Source organism: Desmodus rotundus, chromosome 13 (genome assembly GCF_022682495.2).
Source record: "Desmodus rotundus isolate HL8 chromosome 13, HLdesRot8A.1, whole genome shotgun sequence".
Lineage (NCBI taxonomy): Eukaryota > Metazoa > Chordata > Mammalia > Chiroptera > Phyllostomidae > Desmodus > Desmodus rotundus.
In genome coordinates, this window is record NC_071399.1 from 37,729,230 (window position 1) to 37,741,652 (window position 12,423).

A 12,423-nucleotide genomic window follows, 5' to 3' on the forward strand; every position below is an offset into this window, starting at 1 on the left:
CAAAACTACCTCTCGCCTCTGTAAAACCCCAGAGCACTTTGTCTCCCTGATGTGACATTCAGGTGCACTGGTTATCTGGACATGCACACACCTTATCTCTCCTATTGCATTGTGTAATCTCCAAGGTCAGGACTGCTAACTTGCACATAAGCATATCTGTTCTAAGAGCCTAGTGAAAGACTTCCTGCTTAGGTGTTCAATATACTTTTTAAATGAATGATGACTGCATGAAAATCCTCTACAGTACTCAAGCTTTCTTTTCAAAGTTTTATTTCAGAATATGGAAAGCAAGCTTCTGCTTGTTGCACCTAGCCTGAGGCTGCTCTTTCACTACAAAAAATCATAAGTGAATACCATCTGCTGCACCTCTCCACTGGGCCCCTGTGGATATTCCCTTTAGGCTAATTGGTCATTCTCTGTTCTAGCCTTGGATTTTTATCAGTTCTTACTCTAGGCGAATCCCCAGTTGGATGAGGGCTGGGAAGGTGGTCTTGGATGCTGATTTTTAAGTTATATGCTCAATACATATGTTTTTCCTCTTTAAATTCCTAATTATCACTCTCCTTTTAGTTACCTTTATTTTCTCCCTCATGAAATGTTTCACTTCCAGGTCCCTTCTAAAACTGTCTCCTTTGAGCCATCTAGAGAACATAAGGCAAACAGATGGCACTTTGATTATATTGGTAATTACCCCCAGAGAAAAGCATCCTTGTTCCCAAAGCAGGTTAATTTGGACTAAAGTAGAATAACTTAGGTAACTAGGGTATTGAGCTAAATATATATCATAATAATTTATATAATTGGAACCATCACCCTTAGTTTTTGACAAAACAAGACTCTTTTTCCCTATAATGAAGGGTAGCCAATATCTAAAAGCTAAAATTAACTATTTTCTTTTCTAAAAGGAATTCTTTCAGGCTCCTCCCACTTCCACAACCAACTCTACCTCTACAATGGGTTTAGGGGGCACTTAAACCACAGTAGGAAAACTTTGAGTACCTACTCTTATCAGCAACCAAGTATGCTACTTCTTCTATCTAGTTTCTAAGCACAATGACTTCATTTTAAAATATGATACCTATTTTAAAAGAAATTACTGAAGTGCAGTTTCCACCAGTATGTAATTACTTCGACTTTTGGTAAAGTCAGTAGCAAATCCCCTTAAACTTAGGCTTTGGACAATGGGACAAACAAACATCCCTCTTTGCTTGAAAGTAAACAGAATTCTACCTGCACATTTACTGTTCTCTGATTTTAGCTGCAAACTTTGATCTGCTAAAATTCTTCTCTAACAGCAAGACTCACTAGAGTGCCTTCAGGCCAAGAACAGGGTACTCCATGTCACCGGGCAAAAAACAGCAAAAGGTCATCCAAACAAACTTCACATGAAATAAAGAGAAGCCATGAGAAATGTTAATTGCCCTTTTCCAATCTAGACCAGATTCAATTGCCATCAGTTCTTTGTGGCGGTGTTTTTTTCCTGTCTTTTTAATCTGCTATAATAGTGTGATCATCCTAACACTGAACTCATTAAAAAGAAGGTTGGGATTTTATATGTATACTCAACACAAAAGCAAGATATTTATTATACTTGGCCCATGGTAGAGGTTAAAATTTCACTGAAAAATGTTTTTCAGAGATTAACATAACATATATCTCTTTCCTTCTTCCTCTACAGATACAAAGTAGATTGGGGAAAAAATACTTAAGGATAAAAAAGCTCATGTTGTAGACTTGTCATCCTCATCAATGTTATACGTAAGTGACAGCCAATTTTATAATGAAGTATCTGTGTTTCTGGCTTCAGCATTTTTTTTTTAATTATAAAGCTGTTCTGTACTATTTGCTAATGTTCTTCTCCTCTGTTTCTTCTAACATTACAAATTGTCCAAACTTCTTATATTTTCTGTTATTAACCTTCTAAACTCCCATCCACTCTACTATAAATTTGTTGAGGAAAATAAAAAGTGGGAAAAATGAGCATATATTTTAGTTTTTTATTATTCTACTTAATGAAATTCCTTAAGGAATTAATTTCTGTGTAATAGTTACCTTTATTCATGGAGTAGCAAATGCATGTCACATTAGTAGCATCAACATCTCACAAGTATTAGAATTTTAAATTCTTTTAGTCTAGTGACTAGACTAAAAAAAATAGCTCTCTTGGTCACTTGTAAGAGTAGATTTAAACCAAATAACTGGGTTAACATGAGGCTACCTGATGTGTGTAGTAGTGAGAATGCCATCTGAGACCCTTGCATAGAGAAAATACTGTATTTTACCATGTATAATGTGCACCCATGTTTTTGGACCAAACTTTCAAGAAAAAATCTTTCGTTTTAATTTTTAATTTGATTTTTATTTATTTATATTTAGAAACAAAACTAATTATCGTATTCCAGGGTATTATTTTGCATATGTTTATCATTATTGCTTTCTAGAGTTACACTTTTAATGCATAAGCATAAATAAAAGAACTAAAAACATTTGTATAGATACAGAATTAGTACTACTCATGTATAATGTGCATCCTTATTTTCCCCTCAAAATTTTGGGCAGAAAAAGTGTGAATTATACATGGCAAAATATGATAACTGATTTATAAATAATAATAGTATAGCTAATAGCCAATAAATTGACTAAAATCTATTATGGACTCTGCCAACATAAATAGCTCTATTCTCAACCCAACTAATATCTGCTCTTCACATTAAGTGTAATTAGTACCTCAGAAGTAGTTCTTGATAGGCCTAGTAAGGCCATGAACTGCACATAAATATCCAAGTATTCAAGATACTTGGATATTTATAAAACAACGTCATGTTAAAATCAGTTTTAGATAGACTGCATCAACACTGGCAAAGTCTATGCTTTAGACCTTTTGTATACAGCCTCTAAACTCTGTACCTTGAAAATTAACAATTTGTTTAATTAGGGTCCAATTTAAAGTTTTCTTGTGAACACTAGTAATGTATTACCTATGAAGGAGCCTATGTCTAATATGAATTACCCTTCAAAAAGCATGCAGTCCTCATATTCCTCAGAATAGTTTGTATTTGTCAAACTCTGACTCTTTCCTGACCAACAGGAGTCCATAGCTGGAATACCCCAGGAGCAGCAGTCCTCAAAGTGGGGTCCCCAAAGAGCAGTATTGAGAATAAGATAAACTATCAGGTCCAGCCCCATACCTACTGAATCAAAAACTTTGAAGGTAGGAATCAGCAATTTGAGTTTAATGACTCCCAGGTAATCCAAATGTAGGCTCGAGTTTGATAACCATTGTTGAAAGAGATTTCTCCAAGTGGGGTATAAGGACTACTGGTATTAGAATGACTGCTGCTAGTTCCCAGAACCCACTCTAATTTACCATATGTAGAAATCTACATTTTTCATAAAAATCCCCAAGCCACTTATGCACCCTACAGTTTGAGAACCACTCAGTTATATTTAAACAAATAGAAGGTTCTTTCTCTAAAACTCAAAGGGAGGATATGAACCCAATGATTGGATTCACTGAAAATGAAAACATTTAAGCACAAATTTGAAAACATCAGTGTCCTATTTGAAAACATCAGTCTAAGTATCTCCTTCATACTCGGGGACAGGTAGGAAAAGCTTTCACACTGGTTAGTATGAAACAACAGTATGTTCTCTCACTGTAGCTTTTAAAAAGCCTTTAGTCAACAAAAAGAATGATTATTTTTTTAATTGAAAAGAATAAAACTGAAATAGAACTAACATCTTAGTTTCCCCTAGATTATTCTGTAATTAAATAAGACTGCAAATAGCCCAAGAATTAGGCCTTTTTATTAAATCAGGTGGTTGTGTGTGTGTCTGTGTGTGTCCATGTGATCTATAAATGTTGCTGGTGACAGCATCAACATTCCCACACTGTTCATTAAACAGCCACATTATCCCTCAGTCCATCACCAACATAATTAAAGACTCTCCCTCTCCATCAAAACACAGGCAGAATTAGTCTATTAAAAAACAAAACAAACAATCCTAACAAATAACTTCATGTGTGAGAAGGAACATCTGGTGTTAACATGGGGAAGGGAGAAGAAACAGTGAAAAATGGGAAGGTGATAGATTAAAATACAGAAGCCTGGCTCCCTATTAGCCATAACAGAAGTCAACCACCTCCCTCTTTATCTTGCTGAGTGAAAAGGAAATAAAAGGATCTGCAAAAACATTAACATTCCTATAATAGTAACTATAATTAATCATGGCAGCATCCTCAAAATCCCACCTTCTTCCTCTGTGCTCGGTGAAAATAAAACTCCACAGAAACGATCCAGAGAACCAAGATGGAGGCGTAGGTAGACACACTGCGCCTCCTCGCACAACCAGAACTGAAAGAAAATCCAACGGCAAGAAAGTCTGACACCAAGGAGATAAAAAATAAACATTCATCCAGACCAGTAGGAGAGGCGGAGATGGCAGCCAGGGTGGAGAGGACTGGCGTTGCCGTGGTGGGACTGAGACTGGCGGAGTGTGGGACTAACTGGACAGGCAGTCTGGCCACTAGCAGACCCTGTGGCTCCACATTCGCGCACAGATAAACCCGAGAGGGCCGGACTCAGAGTGGCAGAGAACGGGGCAGGCAGAGCAGCGGGTAGTATCCAGAGGCCCCACATTCGCGTATAGATAAACCTGGACAAAGCGAGCTAAGCAGACCATGTAACCCAGGGCTCCAGCTCGGGGAAATAAAGCCTCAAACCTCTGATTGAAAACACCTGTGGGGGTTGGGGTGGCAGCAGGAGAAACTCCCAGCCTCATAGGAAAGTTCACTGGACAGACCCACAGGGGCCTAGAGCATGCACAAGCCCACCCACTCAGGAACCAGCACCAGAGGGGCCCAATTTGATTGTGGGTAGCAGAGGGAGTGACTGAAATCCGATAGAGAGTGGAGCAGGCGCCACTCGGCCCCACCCCCACGTACAGAGTCACAGTGCAGCCATCAACATTACCCCGCCCCAGGGAACACCTAAGGCTCCGCTCCTTTAAGTAACAGATGCCCCAGGACAAAAAAAAAAAAAAAAAATGGCCCAAATGACAGAACACTTCAAAGCTCCAGAAATAATTCAACTAAGCAGCGAACAAATAGACAACCTATCAGATGCACAGTTCAAAACACTGGTAATTAGGACGCTCACAGAATTGGTTGAATTTGGTCAAAAACTAGATGAAAAAATGAAGGCTATGCTAAGAGAGACAAAGGAAAATGTATAGGAAACCAATAGTGAGGCGAAGGAAACTGGGACTCAAATCAATGGTGTGGACCAGAAGGAAGAAAGAAACATCCAACCAGAAGAGAATGAAGAAACAAGAATTTGGAAAAATGAGGAGAGGCTTAGGAACCTCCAGGACATCTTGAAACATTCCAACATCCGAATTGTAGGGGTGCCAGAAGGAGAAGAGAAACAACAAAAAATTGAAAACTTATTTGAACAAATAATGAAGGAGAACTTCCCTAATCTGGCAAAGGAAATAGACTTCCAAGAACTCCAGGAAGCTCAGAGAGTCCCAAAGAAGCTGGACCCAAGGAGGAACACACCAAGGCACATCATAATTAAGTTACCCAAGATTAAAGAGGAGGAGTGAATCCTAGAAGCAGCAAGAGAAAAAGACACAGTTACCTACAAATGAGTTCCCATAAGACTGTCAGCTGATTTCTCAAAAGAGACCTTACAGGCAAGAAGGGGCTGGAAAGAAGTATTCCAAGTCATGAAAGGCAAGGACCTACATCCAAGATTACTCTATCCAGCAAAGCAATCATTTAGAATGGAAGGGCACATAAAGTGCTTCTCAGATAAGGTCAAGTTAAAGAAGTTCATCATCACCAAGCCCTTATTATATGAAATGTTAAAGAGTTTTATCTAAGAAAAAAAGATAAAAAATATGAACAGTAAGAATGACAGCAAACTGACAGTTATTAACAACCACACCTAAAACAAAAACAAAAGCAAACTAAGCCAACAACTAGAACAGGAATGGAACCACAGAAATGGAGCTCACATGGAGGGTTATCAACAGGGGAGTGGGAGGGGGAGGGGGGGAAAGGTACAGAGAATAAGTAGCATAAATGATAGGTGGAGAATAGACAGGGGGAGGGTAAGAATAGTGTAGGAAATGTAGAAGCCAAAGAACTTACAAGTATGACCCATGGACATGAACTCTAGGGGGGGAATGTGGGAGGGAGGGGGTGGGCAGGATGGAGTGGAGTGAGGGGGGTGAAATAGGACAACCGTAATAGCAGAATCAATAAATATATTTTAAAAACTCCACAGGAACAAGACATAACAGAATTAAAATCTACACAGTGAAACTGTTAAACATTACAGGTTTTCCTAGCATCTTCATAAATCACAGATTTTCATAACTCTGTGAAATCATAAATCAAGGGTTACTTATATACAGGTAACCCTTGAATTTTTCCAAATTAATCATTTTTAACCTTTTATTACAGCAACGTGTCTACTCTGTAACACTGCAAACGGCAGCAAGAAGTACATGAATCTTTCAGATATTGTCAGAAATTGCTTTCTCACAAAGACAATGTGATACTTTGGAAAAAGGAAGATGTTTGTAACAATAGAACCTGGGTTCAAATATGTGTTCTCCACTTTAATTATGTTAAAAGGAGCAAGTCAGTAAAGCCAATTTGGGTTTCAATTTTCCCATATAAAAAGAATCCCACAGAAGGTTGTATGTCACAATATGCCTGTGAAAATTCTTTAAGTGTAATGGGTTTTCATGCATTTCACTAGTGTCCTAATGTTAGAGATTGTGGTTTTTCATTCTTTTCTTTCAAATGCACTTAACAATATATAACTCATTTAATTAGTAGAGTAATTAATTAGGTGCTGCCTGATCCTATCATGGGGATTAGAGGTGACCCCAGAAGATTGCCAGACAGGTAGACCCAGTCCCCAGGGTCCAGAGCCAAACCAAGAATGGCAATTATTTAAAATGGAGCTACCACTTAGCACATACCCATGTCAGAGGGTGATGGGGAAGGTCCAACAGCAGATACTAAATGTGTCATCTGGCCAAAGAGACTAGTTCAATACCCACAACTTAAGGCCATATCCAAACATCTAGGAGTGAACAAGCACAGGTGTTCAGAGGGAAGGAAGAATAAGGTAAGAAAAGCAGAATTGTCACAAAGTCCAACACAAATATGCCTGAGAACCCTTATACTACTGGGTGGTAGGACCCTTATGGGAATCAGCCTGAGTTAAAGTCCTAGTATCAGGGCAAATTGCTATTTTATTTTTATTTAGTATTATTTGAAAGGGTAAACATAGTATATTTAAAAGAACACAGATGTGTTTAAAGCCAGACAGAACCAAGTTTAAATCCAATTCTGCAGTTTACTAGCTGCAGGACCTTGCATACCACCTAGAGTACCAATTTCTCCATCTATCAAAAAAATTAGATTACATCTTCACAGTGCTTTGGGGACCAAATAAAATCAATAGTCATGAAGGCCAAGAAATACTCTTTTGTCACCTGAACAGCACACAACAAATGTTAACTTTTTTCTCCTGCATTAATTTCTAGCCTTTCCTCGTGGCTCCATTTCTTATTAGCAATTTATTATCCATATGAAGTTTTTAGTCAGTAAGTGCTTATTGAAAAAGTATGTATATTTTAATTTTCTTTTCACCTTAGTTTAATATCTTTTTATCATTTTTAATTGTTGTTTGATTACAGTTGTCTCCATTTTCCCCTGCCACTTTCCCCTCCCACCCATCCCACCTCCTACACTCAATCCTACCCACCATTGGCTTTCTCCATGGGTCCTTTATACATGTTCCTTGATGACCTTTTCCCTTCTTCCCCCGATTATCTCCCTTCCCCACCCTCTCTGGTTACTGTCAGTTTGTTCTTAATGTCAGCGTCTCTGGTTATATTTGTTTGTTTGTTTGTTTTGTTGATTAGGTTCCAACAAACCTAATTATAAGTGAGATCATATGGTATTTGTCTTTCACTGCCTGGCTTACTTCACTTAGCATAATACTCTCCAGATCCGTTTATGCTATCTCAAAGGGTAGGATCTCTTTCTTTCTTTCTGCTGTGTAGTAGGCAGAAAGAAATCCAGGAGATTGTACACATTCCATTGTGTAAGTGTACCACAATTTACTGATCCACTAATTTACTAGCGGGCACCTAGGTTGCTTCAAGCACTTGACTATTGTAAATTGTGCTGCTATGAACATTGGGGTGCATAAGTTCTTTTGAACAGGTGTTTCAGGACTCTTAGGGTATAATCCCAGCAGTGGAATTGCTGGGTCAAAAGGCATTTCCATTTTTAGTTTTTTGAGGAAATTCCATACTGTTTTCCACAGTGGCTGCACAAGTCTGCATTCCCACCAACAATGTACCAGGGTTTTCTCCACAATGTACTTTCTGTACATGTGGAGAAAAATTTCCCTTTTCTCCACAACATTGCCAGCATTTATTGTTTATTGATTTTTTTATGATGGTAATTTTGGCTGGTTTGAAGTAGTATCTCATCGTGGTATTAATTTGCATCTCTCTGATGGCTCGTAATGCTGAACCTCCTCTCATATGTCCCTGGGCACTCTGTACCTCATCCTTATAGAGGTGTCTGTTCAGGTCTTTTGCCCGTTTTTTAATTGGATTGTTTGTCTTCCTGGAGTAGAGTCATGTGAGTTCTTTATACATTTAGGATATCAAACCCTTTTCCAAGATATCACTGGCAAATATATTTTCCCATATAGTTGGTTTCCCTTTCATTTCACTGATGTTATCTTTAGCCATGAAGAAGCTTTTTATTTGGATGAGGTCCCATTTGTTTTTTCTTTCTTTTATGTCCCTTGCTTTAGGGGACGTGTCTGTGAGGATGTTGCTGCATGGAATGTTTGAGACTTTCCTGCCAATGTTTTCCGCTAGGACTTTTATACTGTTACAACATATATTTAAGTCTTTTATCCACCTTTAATTTATTTTTGTGTATGGTATAAGTTGGTGGTCAAGTTTTTTTTTTTTCTTTTCATGTAGCTGTCCAGCTCTCCCAACATCATTTGTTTAAGAGTTATTTTTACTTCATTTTATGTTTCTGCCCTCTTTGTCAAATATTAATTGACCATAGAGACTTTGGTTGATTTCTGGATTCTCTCTTCTGTTCCATTGATCTATGTGTCTGTTCTTATGACAGTTCCAGATTGATTGTTTTGATTACAGTGGCCTTATAATATAGTTTGATGTCAGGTATGGCGACCCCACCTACTTTGTTCTTTCACAACATTGCTGCAGTTATTCAGGGTTGTTTACAGCTCCATATAAATTTTTTAAATGTTTTTTCACAATCCTTTGTATTTCTGTAGTATCCATTGTAATTTCTCTTCTTTCATTTCTGATTTTATTTATTTGGGTTGTCTCTCTTCATGAATCTGATTAAAGGCTTCTCAATTTTGTTTATCTTTTCAAAGAGCCAGATCCTGGATTTATTGATCCTTTGCATTTTTCTTTTAGACTCTCGGTCATTTAATTATGCTATGATCTTAATTATTTCCTTCCTTCTACTCTCTCTGGGCTGCCTTTGTTGTTGTCCCTCCAGTTTTTGTAGATGTAGCCTTAAGTTGTTATTTGAAATGTTTTTACATTTTTTAGGGAGTCCTGTATCACTATGAACTTCCCTCAGGACTGCCTTTGTTTTGTCCCATAAGTTGTGGACTGTTGTGCATTCATATTAATTTGTTTCCAGAAACATTTTCATTTCTTCCTTCACCTTCTTATTAACTCATTCTTAGTTTAATAGCATGCTACTCAGTCTCCATGAGTTTGAATATTTTTGAATTCTTTCCTAGAGGTTTGTTTCTAGATTTAAGCCCTTATAGTCTGAGGAAATGCTTGATAGGATCTCAATTCTCTTCAACTCACTAAGGCTTGTTTTGTGTCCTATGATGTGGTCTGTCTTTGAAAATATTCCATGTGCATTTGAAAAGAATGTGTATTTTGCTTCTTTGGAATGAAAGGTTCTATACATATCAGTTAAGTCCATTTATCTAATGCATCATTGAGTTCCACAATATCCTTTTTGACATTTTGTTTAGAAGATCTGTCCATTTTTCACAGTGGGGTGTTAAAATTCCTACTGTATTTGCATTACTGTCTACACCTTTCTTGAAGTCCTCCAAGATTTTCCTGATATATTTGGGTGCTCCTATGTTGGGTACACCTATGTTTACAATATTTATGTCTTCTTGATGGATTCTTCCCTTGAATATTATGAAGTGTCCTTCTGCATCTCTTTTTATGGCCTTTGTTTTGAAGTCTATTTTGTTGGATATAAGTATCGCTACCCCGGCTTTTTATTTCTCCTGTTTGCTTAGAATATTTTTTTTCCAACCCTTCACTTTCAGAAATGTAGGTCTTTTGTTTTGTGGTGGGTCTCTTGTAGGCAGTACATGTGTGAGTCATGTTTTCTTATCCATTCAGCTACCCTGTGTCTTTTGATTGGAGGATTTAATCCACTTACATTTAAGGTTATTATGGATAGGTACTTATTCATTGCCATTTTAGTCCCTTTGTACCTGTGTTCCACTCTCTCTCACTGTTTTTTTCCTCTTCTTAAAGCATTCCTTTTAACATATCTTGCAATGCTATTTTGGTGGAGATGAATTTTTTTAGCCTTTTCCCCAGGAAGCTCCTGATTTCACCTGCCATTTTAATTGAGATCCTTGCTGGATAGAGTAGTCTTGGTTTCAGACCTTTGCTCTTCATTACTTGGAATATTTCTTGCCATTCCTTCCTGACTTAAAATGTTTCTGTTGAGAAGTCAGCTGCTGGCCTTATTGGGGCTCCCTTGTATGTTACTTCCTGTTTCTCCCTTGCTGCCTTTAAGACTCTGTCTTTGTCTTTAAATTTTGCTATTTTAATTATGATGTGTTTTGCAGTTGGGCTCTTTGGGTTCCTCTTGATTGGGACCCTGTCTACTTTCTGGACTTATACGGCTTTTTCTCTCATCAAATTAGGAAAATTTTCCATCATTACTTTTGCAAACAGGTTTCTCTCCCTTGCTCTTCTTCTCCTTCTGGTATCCCTATTATATGGATATTATTCTGTTTGATGTTGTCCTTCAGCTCCCTTAACACCTCTTTGTTCTTTCTCAGTTTTTTTCCTTTTCTTGATCTCTTTGGGAATTTTTTTCTACTTTGTCTTCCAGCTCACTGATTCGATCCTCTCCTTCATCAACCCTGCATTTGATTCCTTCTACTGTGTTCTCTAATTCAGAAATTGTATTCTTTACTTCTTCTTGGCCCTTCTTGATTGTTTCTATGTCCTTTTTTATGCCAATATAGTTTGCAGTAAGTTCCTCATAGTTTCCCTGTAGTTTTTGGTAATTCTCACTGAGTTCATTGAGCTTCTTTATAACCATTGTTTTGAATTCAATATCTGTTAGTTGACTTGCCTCTATTTCATTTAGCACTCTTTCTGGGGATTCCTCCTTTCCTTTTGATTGGGTTTTTTTTTCTTTGTTTTCCCATTGTTGGTGGGACTCTTCTTGTTTGTTTCTGCTCCTTAAATTGATCTGTTTTCACTTTCTGACTTTGTGTTGTAAACTTGTGTGGTGGGATGCCTGTGAGATTCAGTGGTGCAGTCTCCTTGATCACCTGAACCTGATGTTCTTGGGATGTCCATTAGGTGTTTTATGCTACTTTTCTGGATGTGATTGTGTTTTGATTGTTGTTGGGTCATTCTTTCGTGGGTCACTCCCTGCCGCTGGTTGGCTGAGGGTCACTTTGCCCACCACGTCTTGTGTGGTGCTGTGCAGGTGCTGTCTGAACAAAACCACAGAGCCCAAGAAGTAAACCCACATCCACAAATATAAACCCCCCATGCACACACGATCCCATTATAAATAGCAAATGAGCCAGTATTAATAAGGGTGTAATGAGATTAAGACTATTTTATAAGAAAGGAGAGTGGATATGAGATTACCTACTGAAAGAGATTTGTTTTAGAGAGTGTAGAGGGAGGAGCACTAATAACATTTGGGAGTTGGAGCGATGGAAAGAGAGAAGGTAAAGTTTACCTCATGCACAAAAAAGGGAATGAAGAGTGTGGAATGGAGTATGAGAAGGGAAGTGAGTAATATTAGGTTTAAACATAAATTAAAATAATATAATATAAAATAAAGTGAGGGAGAAAAAAAGGAAGGAAAAATAGTAAATAACTAATAAGAATATAGGAGTCTAATTATAGAGAAAGATCCACCATAGTACTATCAACAACAAATGAGCTAAAATTAATATAAGTGATATGGGAATTAGAGGGGAAAAAGAAACAAAGAAAAGTCTAAGAGATGTTTAGGCTATAGAGGAAATGGGAAGTGATTTTGAAATGATAGAGGGAGAGGGAATTCTATGGGTGAGGAACAAAAACCAA